This window comes from Mesoplodon bidens (assembly GCF_964165515.1).
Source record: "Mesoplodon bidens genome assembly, chromosome: 2".
Taxonomy (NCBI): Eukaryota; Metazoa; Chordata; class Mammalia; order Artiodactyla; family Ziphiidae; genus Mesoplodon; species Mesoplodon bidens.
The window spans coordinates 171,804,182-171,824,775 of record NC_138177.1 but is presented as its reverse complement, the minus strand read 5'-3'; the positions used below and the strand labels follow the sequence as shown (position 1 = coordinate 171,824,775).

Here is a 20,594-nt window from a genome sequence, read left to right as displayed (position 1 = left end):
CTGGGGATGTCCTGTGGCCTGAGGAACTTGGAATGCAAGTCTAGGTTGGGCTCAGATCTGATGGATGAGGAGGTGTTAACCTGGGAATAGGGAGATGAAGGAGGAGGAACGGTCTAGAAGAGCATGTGCAAAGGCCCTGAGGCTGGAGGGAGCAGCATGCCTGAGCACAGAGGGCTGCTGATAAAGTGATCAGAGATGCAGCTGGAGGAGGAGGCCAGGTGTAGGTGGGGCCCAGACTGCAGGGCCTTATGGGCCGTGTTAAGGTTTTTGTTCTTTATGCTAAGAAAGTGGGAAGCCACAGAAGGATTTTGAGCAGATGGTGGTACCAAAGATGGGTCTGGCTGCCAAGTGGAGGGCAGCTGAGTGGCAAGTGGATAGTATCCTCTCCCCAGTCCCCTTCTGCCCATTGTAACACATGGCAGCGAGGCCCCTGTTTCATCTGTAGCCCCAGTTTAAAATGTATGGCAATGTTTACAAAACCTTCAGATCATAAAGGACAGAGTGATGATAAACCACCTAATGACATTTTTCAGGTCCCACATGTGTGGGCCCAGGAGCTTGATCCAGCCACTTGTAGCCTCGTGGTACCAGTGCAGGGAGAGATGGTTTCAGGCTCATGAGAAATTCTCCAGGCTCTGACCCTGATGTACCTCCCCATCACCCCAACAAGGCCAACGCTTGTCTTGTTGACCACTTGTACCTCCAGCATCTAAACAGTGCTCATGCTGGTACATGCTGAGCTATGGCAACCTATGCAGTCAACTGTGCCCATCCAACCACTCCTAGGCCTTGGGCTTAAAAACTGAAAAGGCTCCCAGAGTGGCAGCTCTACACAGGGCTGTTTGTGGCTTTGGCCTCTTTCATCCCTCTGACAACCTTGGGGACAGGTATTTTACAGATGAGGAAACTGAGGCACAGGTCACTTAGCTTGTTCAAGATGACTCAGGAAGCTGCAAAGTTAGCCACATTTGTCTGATGCAGTACATGTGATGGCAAGGGTTCTAAAAGTTGAAATGTTCTAGCTCTGTGAAAAATGCCAGTGGTAGTTTGATAGGGATTGCATTGAATCTGTAGATTGCTTTGGGTAGTAGAGTCATTTTTACAATGTTGATTCTTCCAATCCAAGAACATGGTATATCTCTCCATCTATTTGTATCATCTTTAATTTCTTTCATCAGTGTCTTATAATTTTCTGCATACAGGTCTTTTGTCTCCTTAGGGAGGTTTATTCCTAGATATTTTATTCTTTTTGTTGCAATGGTAAATGGGAGTGTTTTCTTAATTTCACTTTCAGATTTTTCATCATTAGTGTACAGGAATGCCAGAGATTTCTGTGCATTAATTTTGTATCCTGCTACTCTACCAAACTCACTGATTAGCCCTAGTAGTTTTCTGGTAGCATCTTTAGGATTCTCTATGTATAGTATCATGTCATCTGCAAACAGTGACAGCTTTACTTCTTTTCTGATTTGGATTCTTTTTTTTTTTTTTTTTTTTTTTTTTAATTCTTTTTTTTTTTTCTTTTTTTTTTTCCCTTTTGCGGTATGCGGGCCTCTCACTGTTATGGCCTCTCCCGCTGCGGAGCACAGGCTCCGGACGCGCAGGCCCAGCGGCCATGGCTCACGGGCCCAGCCGCTCCGCGGCACGTGGGATCCTCCCAGACCGGGGCACGAACCCGCATCCCCTGCATCGGCAGGCGGACTCTCAACCACTGCGCCACCAGGGAGGCCCCTGGATTCTTTTTATTTCTTTTTCTTCTCTGATTGCTGTGGCTAAAACTTCCAAAACTATGTTGAATAAGAGTGGTGAGAGTGGGCAACCTTGTCTTGTTCCTGATCTTAGTGGAAATGGTTTCAGTTTTTCACCATTGAGGACAATGTTGGCTGTGGGTTTGTCATATATGGCCTTTATTATGTTGAGGAAAGTTCCCTCTATGCCTACTTTCTGCAGGGTTTTTATCATAAATCGGTGTTGAATTTTGTCGAAAGCTTTCTCTGCATCTATTGAGATGATCATATGGTTTTTCTTCTTCAATTTGTTAATATGGTGTATCACGTTGATTGATTTGTGTATATTGAAGAATCCTTGCATTCCTGGAATAAACCCCACTTGATCATGGTGTATGATCCTTTTAATGTGCTGTTGGATTCTGTTTGCTAGTATTTTGTTGAGGATTTTTGCATCTATGTTTGTCAGTGATATTGGCCTGTAGTTTTCTTTCTTTGTGACATCTTTGTCTGGTTCTGGTATCAGGGTGATGGTGGCCTCGTAGAATGAGTTTGGGAGTGTTCCTCCCTCTGCTATATTTTGGAAGAGTTTGAGAAGGATAGGTGTTAGCTCTTCTCGAACAAAAAATTTCACAATTTGTATGGAAACACAAAAGACCCCAAATAGCCAAAGCAATCTTGAGAATGAAAAATGGAGCTGGAGGAATCAGGCTCCCTGACTTCAGACTATACTACAAAGCTACTGTAATCAAGACAGTATGGTACTGGCACAAAAACAGAAAGATAGATCAAGGGAACAGGATAGAAAGCCCAGAGATAAACCCACGCACATATGGTCACCTTATCTTTGATAAAGGAGGCAAGAATATACAGTGGAGAAAAGACAGCCTCTTCAATAAGTGGTGCTGGGAAAACTGGACAGGTACATGTAAAAGTATGAGATTAGAACACTCCCTAACACCATACACAAAAATAAGCTCAAAATGGATTAAAGACCTAAATTTAAGGCCAGACACTATAAAACTGGGCAGAAGACCTAAATAGACATTTCTCCAAAGAAGATATACAGATTGTCAATAAACACATGAAAGAATGCTCAACATCATTAATCATTAGAGAAATGCAAATCAAAACTACAATGAGATATCATCTCACACTGGTCAGAATGGCCATCATCAAAAAATCCAGAAACAGGGCTTCCCTGGTGGTGCAGTGGTTGAGAGTCCGCCTGCCGATGCAGGGGACGCGGGTTCGTGCCCTGATCCGGGAGGATCTCACATGCCGCAGGGCAGCTGGGCCCATGAGCCATGGCCACTGAGTCTGCGCGTCCGGAGCCTGTGCTCCGCAACGGGAGAGGCCACACAGTGAGAGGCCCACGTACCACAAAAAAAAAAAAAAAAATCTAGAAACACTAAATGCTGGAGAGGGTGTAGAGAAAAGGGAACACTCTTGCACTGCTGGTGGGAATGTAAATTGATACAGCCACTATGGAGAACAGTATGAAGTTCTACAAATAGAACTACCATACGACCCAGCAATCCCACTACTGGGCATACACCCTGAGAAAACCATAATTCAAAAAGAGTCATGTACCAAAATGTTCATTGCAGCTTTATTTACAATAGCCAGGAGATGGAAGCAACATAAGTGTCCATCATCGGATGAATGGATAAAGAAGATGTGGCACATATATACAATGGAATATTACTCAGCCATAAAAAGAGACGAAATTGAGTTATTTGTAGTGAGGTGGATGGACCTAGAGTCTGTCATACAGAGTGAAGTAAGTCAGAAAGAGAAAAACAAATAGCGTATGCTAACACATATATATGGAATCTAAGAAGAAAAAAAAAGGTCATGAAGAACCTTGGGGTAAGACGGGAATGGAGACGTAGACCTACTAGAGAATGGGCTTGAGGATGTGGGGAGGGGGAAGGGTAAGCTGTGACAAAGTGAGAGAGTGGCATGGACATATATACACTACCAAATGTAAAATAGATAGCTAGTGGGAAGTAGCCGCATAGCACCGGGAGATCAGCTCAGTGCTTTGTGACCACCTAGAGGGGTGGGATAGGGAGGGTGGGAGGGAGGGAGACGCAAGAGGGAAGAGATATGGAAACATATGTATATGTATAACTGATTCACTTTGTTATAAAGCAGAAACTAACACACCATTGTAAAGCAATTATATTCCAATAAAGATGTTAAAAAAATAAAAAAATAAAAAGTTGAAATGCTGACAGTGACGTAAGCATTCTATTTCCGGAGAGAGCCGAGCAGGGAGCCTCAAGCTCCTCCCCTTGAACTCAGCCACCCTCCCTCTGCCTCATGTATTTCTTTACTGAGAGCGCTCACGGGTTATCAACAGGGTCACTAGGGTCTCTAAATAAATATGCTCTAAATAAATACTACCCCCTTGCTTATGCCTGATTTGGCAAGGCCTCTGATATGGGCCACACTCTGGACCCTGCTTTATCATTTCTGAAGCATTTTGGCATAGCATGATCAATGCTATGAAGTGTTATGACCCCCATTCTATGATAAGAAAACAGGCCCAGAGAGGTAGAATGACATATCCAAGATCACACAGCTAGGTTTCCAGGCTCTGAGGTCAGTTTAGGGCTCCCTTTGGCCCACTCTCTACCCACCTAGGCCCTCTCCCCCAAATCCCTGGGCGGTGGGTCGGGGTAGCTCAGGCTGACAGAGCAACTCAAACCAGGCCCAGGGGGGCTGGACGCTCAGAGGGCTTGAGGCTGTGAGGTTTGATCTCTCTCCGCCCTCTTCTCAGACTTCATGGTAGAGAAGATTCCAAGGGTCCCTCCTCTCGGTTCAGCCCTTCCCCGCCTGCCCCTCAGGCTGAAGGGCCATGTTTTATTCCACCCTCTGGAATGTACCCCCCCACCCCCCCACCCCAGGGCACCACTTGTCTTGTTGACTGCTGTTTCCTCAGTGCGTGACCACCTAGAGGGGTGGGACAGGGAGGGTGGGAGGGAGGGAGACGCAAGAGGGAAGAGATATGGGAACATATGTATATGTATAACTGATTCACTTTGTTATAAAGCAGAAACTAACACACCATTGTAAAGCAATTATACTCCAATAAACATGTTAAAAAACAAACAAACAGTGCACACACTGGCACACAGCAGGTGTTCAATAAATATTTGCTGGATGCCCCCAAAGCTTAGAAGGCTTCATGTTTCTGCCCTGAAATGAACACCGAGTTAGGGGAAAAGAGAACTAACTGCTGACTCCTACTCCATGTTAGGCAGTAGTGTCTAGACCAAGGCCCCCAGTCTAGCCCAGCTGTGGTCCCGACTCCCTGTGCCAGGCCGAGCAGGGCAGAGACGGGGCACTGTGCTGGCCTCCTCTGTGCCAGGCACTGGGTCAGGCTGTGGAGTCGGGGAACCCAGGTTCGTATCGTGGCCTCCTTCCCAGCGGCGCGGTCTTGGGGACATTCCCTCAACTCTCTGAGCCTCAGCTCACCCAGGTGTAAAATCCGCTCCAAAGTTAGTAGCAGTAATTCACCCTCCTCTAACAGTAGGGGTCAGGATGAGGCGACCTGGGCTCCCTGTGACACTGGGGCCGGGGCTTTTCTGCAGAGGTTATTCCCAACCTCCCCCTCCCCCGTCCCCCGGGGAATTCTCAGTTTAGGTGTGTCCTGTGAGCTCAGAGGTCTGGAGGGGCAAGGAGAGGGGGGTGAGGGGCGCTGGAGGGGCCGCGTGAGCCAAGTGGAAGCCCAGTGACCCCGGGTGACCTTGGGCAAGTCCCTTCCCCTCCCTGGCCCGGACCAGCGTCCTCATTTATCAAGGGAGGCAGGGGACGCCTGAGTGCTGTGCCCGGCCTCAGTTTCCCCATCTGCTGCCCAGGCGTGTGGTTCCTACGTGCACTTCCGGCTCGGAAGGAAAACAAGCAACCACACGGAGGCCTTGACTCCGGGGAGGTCGGCGCCGAGGGCAGGGCGGGGCGGGGGCAAAGAGTCCACGGGCCGAGCCAGCCGGGACAAGGGCTCCCCGCGCGGATCCGGCGTGGTGGCGGCGGGGAGCGGATCCGGCGTGGTGGCGGCGGGGAGCGGGCCTCTTACCTGGAGGTGGCGGCGAAGGCGACGGTGAAGGCGGCCCGGCTGCCCCGGCCCCGCCCCTCCTTCCCTTCCTCCCTCCCTCCCCCCGCGCGGGTCCCGACTGGTCCTGCCGCCGCGCCGCCCGCCCCGTGCGCGCCCGGTCCTTCCGGGCTCCGGGCTCCGAAATGCGTGTCCCAAGCCGCTCGCCCCGCCGCCACCCCGTCAGAGGGTGCCGGCTTCAGGAAATGACGGGCCAGCCCAGCGCGAAACTCGGTTTGTGGGTCTGTTCGCCTTCGGGGAAGCCACAGGGCCGCGGGGTTCGGCTCTGCGGAAGCTGCTTGCCAGGGGCTCGGTCGTCAAAAGTAAATCAGGTGCAATCAAAGAACCAGGCACAGAAACAGTCTTCCCACATCTGTATACAGCACTTGGAAGTTTACTGAGTGATGAGATATCCATGCGCTCCCTGAGTTTTCTTGCAGTTTCTTTAACGCCAAGTTTGGTCTGGTCTCAGGGCCTTTGCGTTTGAGGTTGCCGTGCCTAGCCCTGTGGCCCCAGCTCTCCACTCCGGTGTCCACTCAGGGTGGCATCTATGAGTCTTCCCTGACCACCCAGCACGTTTAGCCAGAGAACAAATACTTCCTGAGCACCTACTATGTGCCAGGTACTGTTCTAAGTTCTGGGGAATCCCACTCCAGGCTCCCAGTCCTGTTCTGTGTCAATCGCAGTACTTCTCACTCTGTAGAATTGTTTGGTTTATCTTCCTGTTGGCAGTTTATTGCCTGCCATCCCCACTAGAATTTAAAAGCCTGGAGAGTCCTCTGCTGTGTGCCCAGCCCCAGGGACTGTGCCTGGCACTTGATAGGTGCTCAGAATCATATAATGAATGCATGAATGGATCTCATTCCTCTAGCAATCCTGTGAATCTCATCACACCTGTTCTACATGAAAGGAAACCGAGGCTCAGGTCGAGGCTGTGCAGAAGCCACAGAACTAATGATGAGTGCCAGAGCTGGAGTGTGAATCATTGTGGCTACAGGTTGTTACTCTTTCTCCAGGTGAAGACAGCCCAGTACCGTAAACAGAAAAGGTACTGGCCAGGGTCAGAGACCAGCTTCCAATGCAAGATCTGTGACTCATGCTTCTTGTGGAATGCTCTAGGCCTCTGTCTCCCCGTCTCTCCACGGGCCACTCAGGACCAAGAACAGCAGCTCTACCTACCTACAAGGCCATTGTGAGGGTCAAATGGGTTAATAGCGTGCACCCTTCAGGGGCATAGGCGGTATATCTGAGCACATGGGCCTTATCAATTGCAGTATTAATAACCACATGGAAGTGGACGCCAGCAGAAAACCTCCAGCCATCCCTCCTTCGCTCAGTGTCTGGTGGCCCCTTCTAGCCAGATTGGCTTTGTGGGACCAGGCACCACTTTGCACAACAGCCTTGCCCCGTCTCTAGTTCGAGAGAAGTCCTGTGTTAAACACTCTTGACTCCAGACTTTGGATCTGTTACAGCCCTGCCCAGTGCCCATCCCTCACCCCAGTCCCTGCCACTGAACAGCACACGGGAGCTAATCCAGAATCAAGGCTACAGGAAGGAAAGGTGGAGAAAGTACATTTACCTCTCTAGTGTATGCCTTTGAGATTTTTGAGGTTTGGTGTTGGACACTGAAGAATTTACTCTCCTCCTCTGTAAAATGAGGATAATTATGACCCCTTCAAGTGCTGTCTTGAGGATGGAATGGGGACATGCAGGTAAAGTGCTTTGAATGGTGTCTGGCACACAGGACACGCTCAGTAAAAATTAGCTGCTCTCATTCTTGGTAAAAGATACTTCTGCTAAGAGGTCTTCTATCAGCTCCTCCGGAAGGAATGGTTAGGGGTTTGTGCTGGAAGGAAAAGCCTTTTCATCACCATTAACGAATTCAACCAGAATTTACTGAGTAGCTGGTGAGGTTCTAGGCATTGCAAATACAGCAAGGAAAGAACCAAAGTGTTTCCAGCAAAGTCACGGAGCTTGCAGTCTAGTTTGTGAGGGAGGGGAGATGGACAATAACCAGACAGATAGATAATCCATCAGTGTAAGTGTTATAAAGACAAAGTAAAGCAAGGTGAGGGGAACCTGGGGGAGAGGGTGCAGTGGTCAGGGAGGCTTGCTGGTATCTGGCATAGACAGAGCATCCCAGGTGTTACTGACCAGGGTTCTCAGCCTCCTTAATCAATAGAAATTGATAAGAGGCCAGACAAGAAATTCAGGCAAGGCTTTACTGGGGTCCCTGCTGCAACAGGGGGGAGCAAGAACAAGCAACAGGTTCCCTTGCTCGATCCCTGAGGGGGGGCAAGCTGGTTCCTTTCGTGGGGTAAATGTAGGGGCGGGTCCAGGGGTCAGGCCAGATGGGTGGCTTAGGTGGTCTGCCCACCCCCTTTGGTGGTGTTGTATGCAGGGGGGGCATGCACAGTACCCTGCTTTTGCTCCCAGCTCTTCAGAAGTGGCGGTTAGGCTTTTTGGTCTTTTTGTATCTTGTTGTCCAGAATTTGCCCCAACTGCACATGCATGCAGTTATTTTTAGTCCCTTGTAGTTTCTTTGTATTTTGTTCCTTGAGGAGACTGTTTGTCCAGGTGCAGGCACTGCAGCAAAGGGTCCCAGGTCCCAGCCTGTCTCACAGGCAGCCAGCACCTGCAAAGCTGTGGAGAGAAGGAAGGTGGTTGACACTTTCAAAGAAAAGGCTGGAGTGGAGAGAGCTGGGGGAGAGGAATAGATGAGCTTAGAGAGGCAATGAGGGCCATGTCACTGTGAGCTTTATAAAAAGGCTGAGGCTTGGGCCTAGGGTTGTGAGGCTTAGCAAATGAAAATACAGGATACCCAGTGACATTGGAATTTCAGATACACAAGAAATAAATACTTTTTTAGTACAAGTATGTCCCACTATTTCCCAGGACATACTTATACTAAAAAGTTATGCATTGGGTATCTGAAATTTCAATGTAACTGGGTGTCCTCTGTTTTATCTGGCAACCCTACTTGGGCCCCACCCCTGGAGATTCTGATTCTGTTGGTCTGGGGTCAGGCCAGGCCTAGTTATTGTTCACAAGCTCACCAGGTATTTCTAACGTGTGCCCAGGAGCCACTGATGTAGGGCCTTGTTTATGGATTTTATTCTGTATGAAATGGAGAGTTGTATAGGGTTTGGGGCAGCAATGTGACATATTTTCACCTTTTCAAAGGATCCCACTGGCTCCTGGTGGTGGTCTAATGGATAAGAGTGGGCACGGGTGACTGCTTCGGAAGCTGTTTCAACGGTCCAGGTCGGGGAAGGGGCCTGTATTTGTTGAGTGCCTACTATGGGCTAGGCACAATAAAAGTATATCATGGAGGCATAAGTTCCTGGGTCCTGCCCCTCACCAACCCAGTTTAGAATTTCTCAGGGGTGTGGAAGCCTAGAAGTTTATATTTTTAACAAGTTCCCCTGGTGATTCTGGTGTTCAGTCAGGTTTAGAACAACCAATTGATTGGATTTGATTCTCCCAGAAATTACAGAAATAACCATGAATATTGTTCAGGGACCATTATCCTTGTGGCTGGTTCTTCATGTCCCATACATACTTTATATCATTTAATCCTATGCAGTTTGTGCTATTATTAGCCCCACTTCACAGAGGAAACAACTGAGGCTCAGCGGGGTTAAATAACTTGGGCAGGGTCACCGAGCTGCAAGATGGCAGAGCCAGGATTTAATCCCAGATCTGGTTGATTCTGCTATCCTGCCATCCCATAGGCTCAAACATCAGTACAGGTTCAAAGATACTTAGATGAGTTTTGGATGATGGCTTCCCGAAAGACGGAGGCTCCTTTGCTATGCTCCATTGATGTCTGTCCTTCCAGGATGTGAGTGGGGGCTGGCCTGGCATGAGTCTTTGTTGAATGGTACTGAATTCTGGGGGTGACGTCACTGAAAGCAACCCCACATCCCTTCCCGTAGAATATCCTTATGATGCCGTTGTGCTGAACTTGAGACTGAATGACACAGAAGATCGTTTATGGTCACTTCTTTCCTAATGACACTCAAATAAACAGGGCTACCATGTGGAGGGACTGGACACAACCACAGAGGAAGGTCAGGGTGGAGGGCTCTGTGGATGGTTTCTGGTTACTATGGATATTGTTACATTGCTGAGCAGTTTCTTGTTTGTTCTAAGGTGTCTTTGACCCAAAGAACTAAACATCTGTCTGCTAATGGGACTATCAACTAGAACTGGCCAATCTAAGTGGCAGCCATTTAGGGTCAAAGACACTTGGGTTGGTATTTTCCCCCATTGTTCTTGTCTGTTAAGTAATAATTTTGTAGTCTTCTGCCTTATCTCTTACACAGAAGTTTGAGTGATGACCCTCTACCTGCTTCTCATCTAAGAATGCTTTGCACTTACCCCTGATCTGATCTGCACTGATATGGATCTCAGTGCATGAGACCCATATCACTGGTGGTACACAAGATATCTTCAGCTGGTACATGAACTTGCATTAAATCACCTTGAATCATGCATGAGAAAGTTATTCCCTTTAATCCTATTCTATTGAGGACACAGTTTGATGCTTTGGAATCTTTTTTTTGTTGTTACGGTACAATTTTTATTTGTTTCTGATAAACTAATAATCAAGGCCATTAATTAAACTCATATTTACACCATTTTTCTTTGTGACTTACAGGTCCACAAACACACAAAAAGTATATATATTTCTTTTTTAAAAAACAACGTTATTGAGATATCTTTGACTTACAAAATTATATATATTTGAGGTATACAATTTGAACTTTTGATAGTATATGTATACCTTGTAAAAGATCATTCCAGTCAAGCTAAATAACTTAATCCATCACGTGTACGTAGCTACCATTTGTGTGTGTGTGTGTGTGTGTGTGCATGCACGCGTGCGTGTGTTGAGATTTGCCTTAAGATCTATCCTCTTAGCGAATTTCAAGTATACAATATAGTATTGTTACCTATGGTCACCATGCTGTATATTAGATTTCCAGAACTCATAGTCATTCATCTTGTATAACTGAGACTTTGTACCCTTTGACCAACATGTCCTCATATCACCCTTCTCCCTCCACCCAAACCCTGGCAACTACCATTCTACACTCTGCCTCTATGAGTTTGACTGTTTTAGATTACACACATAAGTGAGATCATACAGTATTTGTCTTTCTGTGTCTGGCGTATTTCACTGAGCACAAGGTCCTCCAGGTTCATCCACGTTGTTGCAAGTGAGGCAATTTCCTTCTTTTTTAAAGGCTGAATAGTATGCCATTGTACTCCTATAACATTTGCTAATCTTCCTTTTTAACGAAGGGAGAATGGGCCTCAGCTCAGAGTCTTCGACTCTCCAAAATATTGAGTTAAGATTTAAACATCCTGTTATTTATTTATTTAATAACCTTTTTATTTTGGAAGAATTTTAGATTGACAGAAAAGTTCCAAAGACAGTACAGGATTCTTTTTATTTATTTATTTATTTATTTATTAGTTTCTGCTTTATAACAAAGTGAATCAGTCATACATATACATCTGTTCCCATATCCCTTCCCTCATGCATCTCCCTCCCTCCCACCCTCCCCATCCCACCCCTCCAGGCGGTCACAAAGCACCGAGCTGATCTCCCTGTGCTCTGCGGCTGCTTCCCACTATCTATCTTCCTTACGTTTGGTAGTGTATATATGTTCATGCCTCTCTTTCGCTTTGTCACAGTTTACCCTTCCCCCTCCCCATATCCTCAAGTCCATTCTCAAGTAGGTCTGTGTCTTTATTCCCGTTTTACCCCTTGGTTCTTCATGACATTTTTTTAAATTCCATATATATGTGTTAGCATACGGTATTTGTCTTTCTCTTTCTGACTTACTTCACTCTGTATGACAGACTCTAGGTCTATCCACCTCATTACAAATAGTTCAGTTTCGTTTCTTTTTATGGCTGAGTAATATTCCATTGTATATATGTGCCACATCTCCTTTATCCATTCATCCGATGATAGACACTTAGGTTGTTTCCAGCTCCGGGCTATTGTGAATAGAACTGCAATGAACATTTTGGTACATGTCTCTTTTTGAATTATGGTTTTCTCAGGGTATATGCCTAGTAGTGGGATTGCTGGGTCATATGGTAGTTCTATTTGTAGTTTTTTAAAGAACCTCCATACTGTTCTCCATAGTGGCTGTACCAATTCACATTCCCACCAGCAGTGCAAGAGTGTTCCCTTTTCTCCACACCCTCTCCAGCATTTACTGTTTCTAGATTTCTTGATGATGGCCATTCTGACTGGTGTGAGATGACATCTCATTGTAGTTTTGATTTGCATTTCTCTAATGATTAATGATGTTGAGCATTCTTTCATGTGTTTGTTGGCAGTCTGTATATCTTCTTTGGAGAAATGCCTATTTAAGTCTTCTGCCCATTTTTGGATTGGGTTGTTTGTTTTTTTGCTATTGAGCTGCATGAGCTGTTTATAAATTTTGGAGATTAATCCTTTGTCAGTTGCTTCATTTACAAATATTCTCTCCCATTCTGAGGGTTTTCTTTTGGTCTTGTTTGTGGTTTCCTTTGCTGTGCAAAAGCTTTGAAGTTTCATTAGGTCCCATTTGTTTATCTTTGTTTTTATTTCCATTTCTCTAGGAGGTGGGTCCAAAAGGATCTTGCTGTGATTTATGTCATAGAGTGTTCTGCCTATGTTTTCCTCTAAGAGTTTGATAGTTTCTGGCCTTACATTTAGGTCTTTAATCCATTTTGAGCTTATTTTTGTGTATGGTGTTAGGGAATGATCTAATCTCATACTTTTACATGTCCCTGTCCAGTTTTCCCAGCACCACTTATTGAAGAGGCTGTCCTTTCTCCACTGTACATTCCTGCCTCCTTTATCAAAGATAAGGTGACCATATGTGCGTGGGTTTATCTCTGGGCTTTCTATCCTGTTCCATTGATCTATCTTTCTGTTTTTGTGCCAGTACCACACTGTCTTGATGACTGTAGCTTTGTAGTATAGTCTGAAGTCAGGGAGCCTGATTCCTCCAGCTCCCTTTTTCGTTCTCAAGATTGCTTTGGCTATTCGGGGTCTTTTGTTTTTCCAAACAAATTTTGAAATTTTTTGTTCTAGTTCTGTGAAAAATGCCAGTGGTAGTTTGATAGGGATTGCATTGAATCTGTAGATTGCTTTCGGTAGTAGAGTCATTTTCACAATATTGATTCTTCTAATCCAGGAGCATGGTATATCTCTCCATCTATTTGTATCACCTTTAATTTCTTTCATCAGTGTCTTATAATTTTCTGCATACAGGTCTTTTGTCTCCTTAGGTAGGTGACAGTACAGAATTCTTACCTAAGAATCATATAATGCTTCACCTTGTTTCCCCAATGTTAACATCTTACATAACCATGGTACATGTTTCAAAACTGAGAAACCAATGTTGTAATAGGGAAGAACAAATCTGACTCTGTATTGGATCTGTTTCTTTTACTTTAAGCTTCATATTCTATTGCTTTTGCTACAAGTTAAGAATGTTGCCTATAGCTTGAAATACACAGGATAGCCCATTCTGGAGGCTCTGACCGTTAAAGGTCTAATGCTTTTCCATTCATATAGAGATGAAAAGTTGCAGAGCAGAGAATAACATTTGCCTTGTTGGAGGTTTACAGAAACATGGTGATCTATCCTATGTGGACAGCTGCAAGAATAAAGGATTCTGACACCAAGAAGTTTGCAGCAACCAGACACACCCCCTACCCTTTTAGTATAAAAAAGCCTGAATTCTACCTCTGGTAAATGGTTCTTTGGGACACGAGTCCACCATCTTCTCGGTTTGCTGGCTTTCCAAATAAAGTCACTATTCCCTGCCCCAACAACTTGTCTCTCAATTTATTGGCCTGTTGTGCTGTGAGCAGGACGAACTTGGACTTGGTAACAACATTGGTACATTACTGTTAACTAAAGTATAGACTTTATTCATTGGTTTTTCTACTAGTGTCCTTTTACAGTCCCAGAATCCCATCTGGGATATCACAATGCACTTAGTGGTTTTTTAAAAAAAATTTTTGTTTTCAGCATTGATTTCACTTAAAAAATCTTTTTTTAAAAATTTAATTTACTTTTGGCTGCGTTGGGTCTTTGTTGCTGCATGTGGGATTTCTCTAGTTGTGACAAGCGGGAGCTACTCTTTGCTGTGGTGTGCAGGCTTCTCATTGCTTCTCCTATTGAGTAGCATGGGCTCTAGGCATGCAGGCTTCAGTAGTTGTGGCACGTGGGCTCAGTAGTTGTGGCTCACGGGCTTAGTTGCTCCGCGGCATGTGGGATCTTCCCAGACCAGGGCTCGAACCTGTGTTCCCTGCATTGGCGGGCGGTTTCTTAACCACTGCACCACCAGGGAAGTCCCCAAAAATCTTTTTATTACTTTCTTCAACAGCAAATGACCTTGGCTTTTTATTTATGATAGAGACATCATTTTAAAACACTAAGCAGAATGAGATTATTTTTAAAAGACAGTAATAGTAAAAGTAACATGCAGATGGAGCAAAAATTTCTGTTTCCTCTGGGTTGACTTCACCCATGGGAAAAACCTCCCCATAGGCTGGCAAGGTGGCCAGATTGGTTTCTCTCACTAGTCATTAGAATGTATGTTTCTGGGAATTCCCTGGTGGGCCAGTGGTTAGACTCTGCGCTTCCACTGCCAGGGGCCTGGGTTTGATTCCTGGTCGGGGAACTAAGATCCTGCAAGCCATGCAGAGTGGCCAAAAAAAAAAAAGAATGCATGTTTCCGTTAGGATGTCTGGCCACTGTTGTATCCAACACTTCCCAATGTGTGGCCAAAATCATAATGACACTGATGATTTATGGAACATAAAATCCAGAGGTCGATGGTTCCAGAGTTGGCCCCAAAGCTCAAAGACCTAAGCTCTTTCCATCTTTCACCATCCTCAGCATGTTGGCTCATGCCCTTCACTGTGTCATGCTGTGGCCCAAATGGCTCCCTCAGTGTCAAGCATTTTTAAGCATTTGTGTTCCAAAGCAGAAAAGAGAAAAAGGGAGCTCTCCTCATGAGCCTTCCCTCACGGTTTCTCTCCCATGGTCAAGGTGGAAACGATTTCTCAGAAGCCCCTTTGCTGGGATCACATGTCTGGATCACATGATCACCTGTGGATGCAAGGGAGTCTGGGAAAGCAAGGAATCTGGCAAAGGGGATTGGCTCAGGCCAGTCCTAACATTTTGCAGAGCTCAGGGCAAGAACACAAAGTGATAAAAAAAAAACATGTCCTAACCTTCCAACCAGACAGACACACCTTCAAACCACATGGAATATCAGGTGTGAATTTAGAAATCCTTCAGCCCCTCAGAGTTCCACGCCATGATGTGGCTCCTGGATAACTGCCCATCTTCCTTCTCTTCCCAGCCCCAATTCCATCCCGTACCACACGAGGTCTCCCACACAAGTGTGTGGACACTTCAGCCCATGCATCCAAGCTCTGAATACCCCTCCTGCAAACAGCTGCCACTTGGCCACTCCTCAAACCTAGGAATGTGTGTAGTGGCTGCACCCTTAGGAGAATGGGTCAGGGGAGAGGTTCACTCCTGCAGTCTGAAAGTGGATTTGGGGCAGTTTGGACAGGGAATATCGGGATACCAGCTACCCAGAGTGTGGGCTTAGGTGGGCACATCCTCTTGGCCTTGTAGGCTCCACTGTCCATCAGGATGGAAGAGGCCAGAGGGGGGCCCTCTAAAGGATGGGGCTCAGAGCAGAGACTGCTCTTGCCGGTATTGATGGGGCACATGGCTGCACAGACAAAATCAGGTTTCTCTGAAGGAGAAGGTGGAATGGCTATTGAGCAGGCGGCCCTTAGTGCCCCAGCGTGAGCTCAGTGGGGCCAGGGGTCTTATGTTTTATTGACCGTCATCTCGCTAGGACCTAACCTAATGCCTAGTGTATGGTAGGTGTTTAATACATGCTTACTGATTGAATAAGTGAGTGAATGAATGAATATCTGTGTTAGTACCACTTGCAATTGTCCTGCATCCCCTCCCACAGGGATGGATGCTGTTGGAGGCCAAGTCCCAAGGAAGTTTATCTGGGGTGTGTAGCAGAGCAAACCCCAGCACTCTGGACACCGATCCCGCTGCACCCCGACTCACTACCATGCTCACCTCCGGTGGACAGCCGCAGGGTCTGCCAGCAAGAGTCTGCTGTTGCTATTTCAAGGTTTCAGTGCTGCTGGATAACTCTGAGCACTTCCATGCTAAGCCTTTCATGTGCCGTACTGGACCCCATAGCCTGGTACTCTGGACCCTCTGCCGCCAGGCCCAGCTTTCTTCCCTGTTCCTGACAAATTCCTGACCTAGACAGGCCCACTCTCTGTCCCTGAATATACTCTGTATTTTCCAACTTCCATACTTTATTCACACTATTCTTGCAATACCCTCATTCACCCCATTCTTTCTGTCTGTTCAAATCAAACCTTTCCTTCAAGACCCAGCCAGTTCCCACATCCTTCCTGAGGCTTTCCCTGACCACCAAAACCCCCTTCCTTATGTCTTCCCTAGGAGTTCACATATGCCATGTCCTGCCCTGGGGCACTCTTCCATTTAACATTCAACAGAGGTTGTAGACCTCACAGAGCACTGGGTCTTAGGGGAGGGGATGAGGAGGTACCAGAATCCTCTGGGTACCTATCTTATTTATTTATTTATTTATTAAAATTTATTTTATTTGTATATGTTTGGCTGCGTTGGGTCTTTGTTGCTGTGCACGGGCTCTCTATAGTTGCTGCAAGTGGGGCCTACTCTTCGTTGCCATGCGCAGGCTCCTCATTGCGGTGGCTTCCCTTGCTGCGGAGCATGGGCTCTAGATGCACGGGCTTCAGTAGCTGTGACACGTGGGCTCAGTAGTTGTGGTGCATGGGCTCTAGAGTGTAGGCTCAGTAGTTGTGGCGAACAGGCCTGGTTGCTCCGTGGCATGTGGGATCTTCCTGGACCAGGGCTTGAACCCATGTACCCTGCATTGGCAGGTGGATTCTTAACCATGACGCCATCAGGGAAGCCCTAGCTAGCTTATTTAAAAGAGGGATATTGAAGGATATGACAGGTGGTCTTGAGGACAGGCAGGACAAGACTGGCAAATAGCCAGGCCTCACTGAGACTGGCGATTTGGGATACCAGGACCTGAGGCTTTTCTCTTTGCCTCTCAGAGGACATGTGCCCCCTCTTGTCTGCCTCTGTATCAGCTTCATTCATGACTCACATCCAACTCTCTATTGTATTGTGACATAAATCTGGCTCTGGACTGGCTATCTTAGCTTTCCCTCTATAATACCTCATAACTCAAGCACCCACGAGTGATTCAGTGCTCCTTTGCCTGGAAGCAAAACAACATGGTCAAAGGGTTTAAGCAAAGAAAAAGAATTTGCTGACCCATGTAACTATTGAGAAGTTCAGAGGAAAGTCAGGTTTCAGGTGTGGCCAGGTCTAGATACTCAGATAATATGGTTAGGAACCTCTCTCTATCACTGGGCTCAACTTTGCTCTGGGTTGGCTTCACCCATAGAAAAATCCTTCCCTTGGTGGGGCAAGATGGTAACCGGAAAGTCCAAACATTCTACCAGCCTAGCAACTCTGGCAGAGAAAATACTTCCTCCAGGTAGCTCCAGTAATATTCCTGGGTAGAGCTGACATTGGCTTAGCTTTGAACCAGACCTTGTGGCCAGGGGACATGATGCTTTGATTGGCAGGTTTGGGACACATGTTCTACCCATAAAAAACGAATATGGTATTGTTACTATCAGAACCCACTTGGACTGAGATCGGGTGGGGAGGAGGCAGGCCTCTCAAAGAGAGACCCAATCAAGTTGGAGTTCATCTCTATTTAGCTGTGACGGGGTGGGGACTGACTCACACCTGCTGCTCTCTCTACTCAACACCTCTCGTTCTTCTGCAAATAGCATTCTCCTTTGTTTGAGGTCCTTCTCCTTCCTAATCGCAAGATTCTCTTGGGGCTGCTAGTCACAGCCCTGCTGGTCACAGAGGAGGGGCGTGTGACCCAAGATGACCAATCAGACTCCTTCCTTGGGATTTTTCATCATTTAACCAAAGGAAGAACGTCTGCTCCTTTCTTTCTGGAGGTGAAGCTAGGAAGACATGAGTAGGAGCTGGCCAAGTTTCCAACCTCATGGACAAAGCTGGTCGGTGAGAACAAGACTCAAATGCAGAGAGAACAGGAGATGGAAATGGAGGAAACAGTCTGTAAGTCTCATCTGTGTAACTATCGCCTAAGTCAAGAAATAGAACATGAGCAGCATTCCAGAAGCCCCCCTGGCTGCCTCTCCCCAGGGAGAACCTCCTCCTCTAGAGCTACCCTTTGTCTTAGACTGTCCAGATCTCACGCTGAGGTCTGATTTTAGCACCTATGTGCATATCTTCGTTCCCTAGCCTTTCCCTAGGGAGAGGCTGCCAGGGGTGATGCTGGTAAGGACCATCACTTCCCCTGTATTTTTTTGCTTCCCCCACTTGCCAGGTGAGTAATAAATGCTCACACACATTTGTTGACAGGTTGACTGGGATGGGTGAGCACCTACTCTATGCTGGGAACTGTGCCAGGTGTTTTACGCATTATCTCACTGAATTGTCACAGAACTTCCCTCAGGTAGGTTTGATTAGCCTGCATTTCCAAACAAGTAAACTAAGGTTCAGGGAAGGCATGTATCACACCCAAGTTCACACAGAGGATAAATGGAGGGGCTTGGTTTTGAACCCAGGTGTGTCTGTTACTGAGGGCCCTTCTTTTCTTTTGGTTCGTTTTGATTGGGGCGGGGAAGGTGAGGAAGCAAGGGAGAGAGGTGAGAGCAGGAGGGGGATGGTAAATGCAGTGACTGAATAAGGCAGGGCTGGATTAGACCGCCTGCTTTCAAACCCGAGCTCTGCCACTTCTGCGAGTTCCTTACCTTCTCTCTGCCTCAGCTGCCTACCTAAATAGGAGCTCTGTGTCAGTTCACTGAGATGACATGTCAAATGTCTAGCATAAAGAATAACAGGGTTGTTGTGAAGAGCAAAAGGGTTAAGGAAGCTCTGAGAACAGTAGCCTGAATGTAGTAAGCACTTGATAAACATTAGCCAGGATGATTGCTGCAGTTGTTTTGGAACTGCTGCACCCACAGCTACCTTGCAGGCTGTTTTCTTTTGCAAACTGACTCCAGTGAAGGACCTCTGATTGACTGTCTACTAGAGCTTGTTTCTTCTGGGGATTCTGAGGCCAATAGACCAGAGACCAACCTCCTCCAAAGGTGGCTGGCCTGAGATCCAAGGCTGTGTTTTCCCATCTGACCCCACATCTGAGCAGAGCTGACCTGGGCACCGTTCTCCTGGGCCTGATATCAGGGCAGCCTCGCCACGAGGTCAGGCTGGCTCTCAGGAGGGCTGAGGGTGGGGGTACCAGAGGGCTTCCGCTACCTGGCCTGTGGCATTGCAGCTTTCCTTTCCCAGGCTTTGGAGGGGCTGAAGTTCATGGTGGGATTTTTCAGCAAGCAGGAGCGTGGACAGCTCCTGTATTAGGTCACGAATGTGGGTTGCAAGCAACAGAAACTGATTCTGGCTATCTAAAGAAAAAAAATAATAATTGTGGGGAAGGAACCTGAGGGTTTACTGAATCAACCAGTGGCTCAAGGACCAGAGCTATGGGGACCATCTGCTCTGTTGCTGTCACTTTATTTATTTATTTATTCTAAATGTAAACAATGTGTATTTATTTATTTATTTGGCTGCGTCTGTTCTTGGTTGCAGCATGCGGGCTGGGATCTTCATTGTGGCATGCGGGATCTTTTAGTTGAGGCATGTGGGATCTAGTTCCCTGACCAGGGGTCGAACCTGGGCCCCCTGCATTGGGAGCGCGGAGTCTTAGCCACTAGACCACCAGGGAAGTCCCATGTTGCTGCCACTTTAAACACTCATCTCTCCTTCACCACTAGCTCCAGATTCCAGTTCTGGAAAAGATCATATGACATATATCATGTGACTGCTTCAGGTGAAAAGGGAGGTGGGTAGAGGAAGGACCAAGCGCCCCAACTGGTGTAGTGGTTGCTGGTGGAACTCTCCCTTGGACAAGATGAGCTACAGGGCAGTTTCCTCAGTAAGGGAGGTGGGGGAACGAGGGGGGCCCAGCTGAATATAAGACAGTCAAAGGAAACAAGACAAAGGTCCACTTTAGTCCTGCCCTCTTTGAGCATACAGGCTCTTATGGTGGGTTCCTCAAGCATCCTGAAAGATACACTTTCCTGCTTCTCAATGCAGACAGGGTGCTAAGAGGCAGTGTGGGGCAGTGGGAAGTGCAGACGGAGCTTTAGAGTCAAACAGTAGGTTCAAATTCTAGTATCTCACTTACTCGCTTGTGACCTGAAGGTCAGGTATCTTAATGACTCGGATTTTAACTCTTTAATCTGTGAACTGGGGATAATAATTCAGTAATTCTCATATGGCTGTCGCTAAGATTAAGGATAACTTAGGAACTGTGGGCTCTGATTCCAACTCCATCTCTGACATACTGGGCTCTGTCTGGGGGGGAATCACAGGGCTTCTCTGAGTCTCGATTTCCTATCTACAAAATGGGGCTGAGGAATTAATCTTGGGAATCAATCAGACTTGATTTTGAGCCTGACATTTTTATGTATGTGCCATAAGACTCTGGGCAAGTTATTTACCTGAACTTGAAGCAGCCCAGCTAAGGGGCCTGTTGCAATCACAGGCACAGGATAGATGCTGTATTGGTTCCTAGGGCTGCCATACCAAG

The 20,594-nt window shown here is 46.8% G+C and overlaps 1 protein-coding gene across 20 annotated transcripts in view; it reads right to left on the bottom strand.

The window, feature by feature from the left end:
- TMCO4 (transmembrane and coiled-coil domains 4) overlaps positions 1-5,868 on the bottom strand; it is a 99,004-nt gene extending 93,136 nt beyond the window's left edge. For 17 of the 20 annotated variants that reach the window (XR_014015237.1, XM_081226715.1, XM_081226732.1 and 14 more), the window contains exon 1: positions 5,812-5,857. The gene's annotated coding sequence lies outside the window, so the exon portion shown is untranslated. Of the gene's footprint in view, positions 1-5,811 lie in introns of all 20 variants that reach the window. The other 3 variants (XM_081226729.1, XM_081226728.1, XM_081226731.1) reach the window with 3 other exon arrangements.
- Between the last annotated feature and the right edge of the window lie 14,726 nt (positions 5,869-20,594).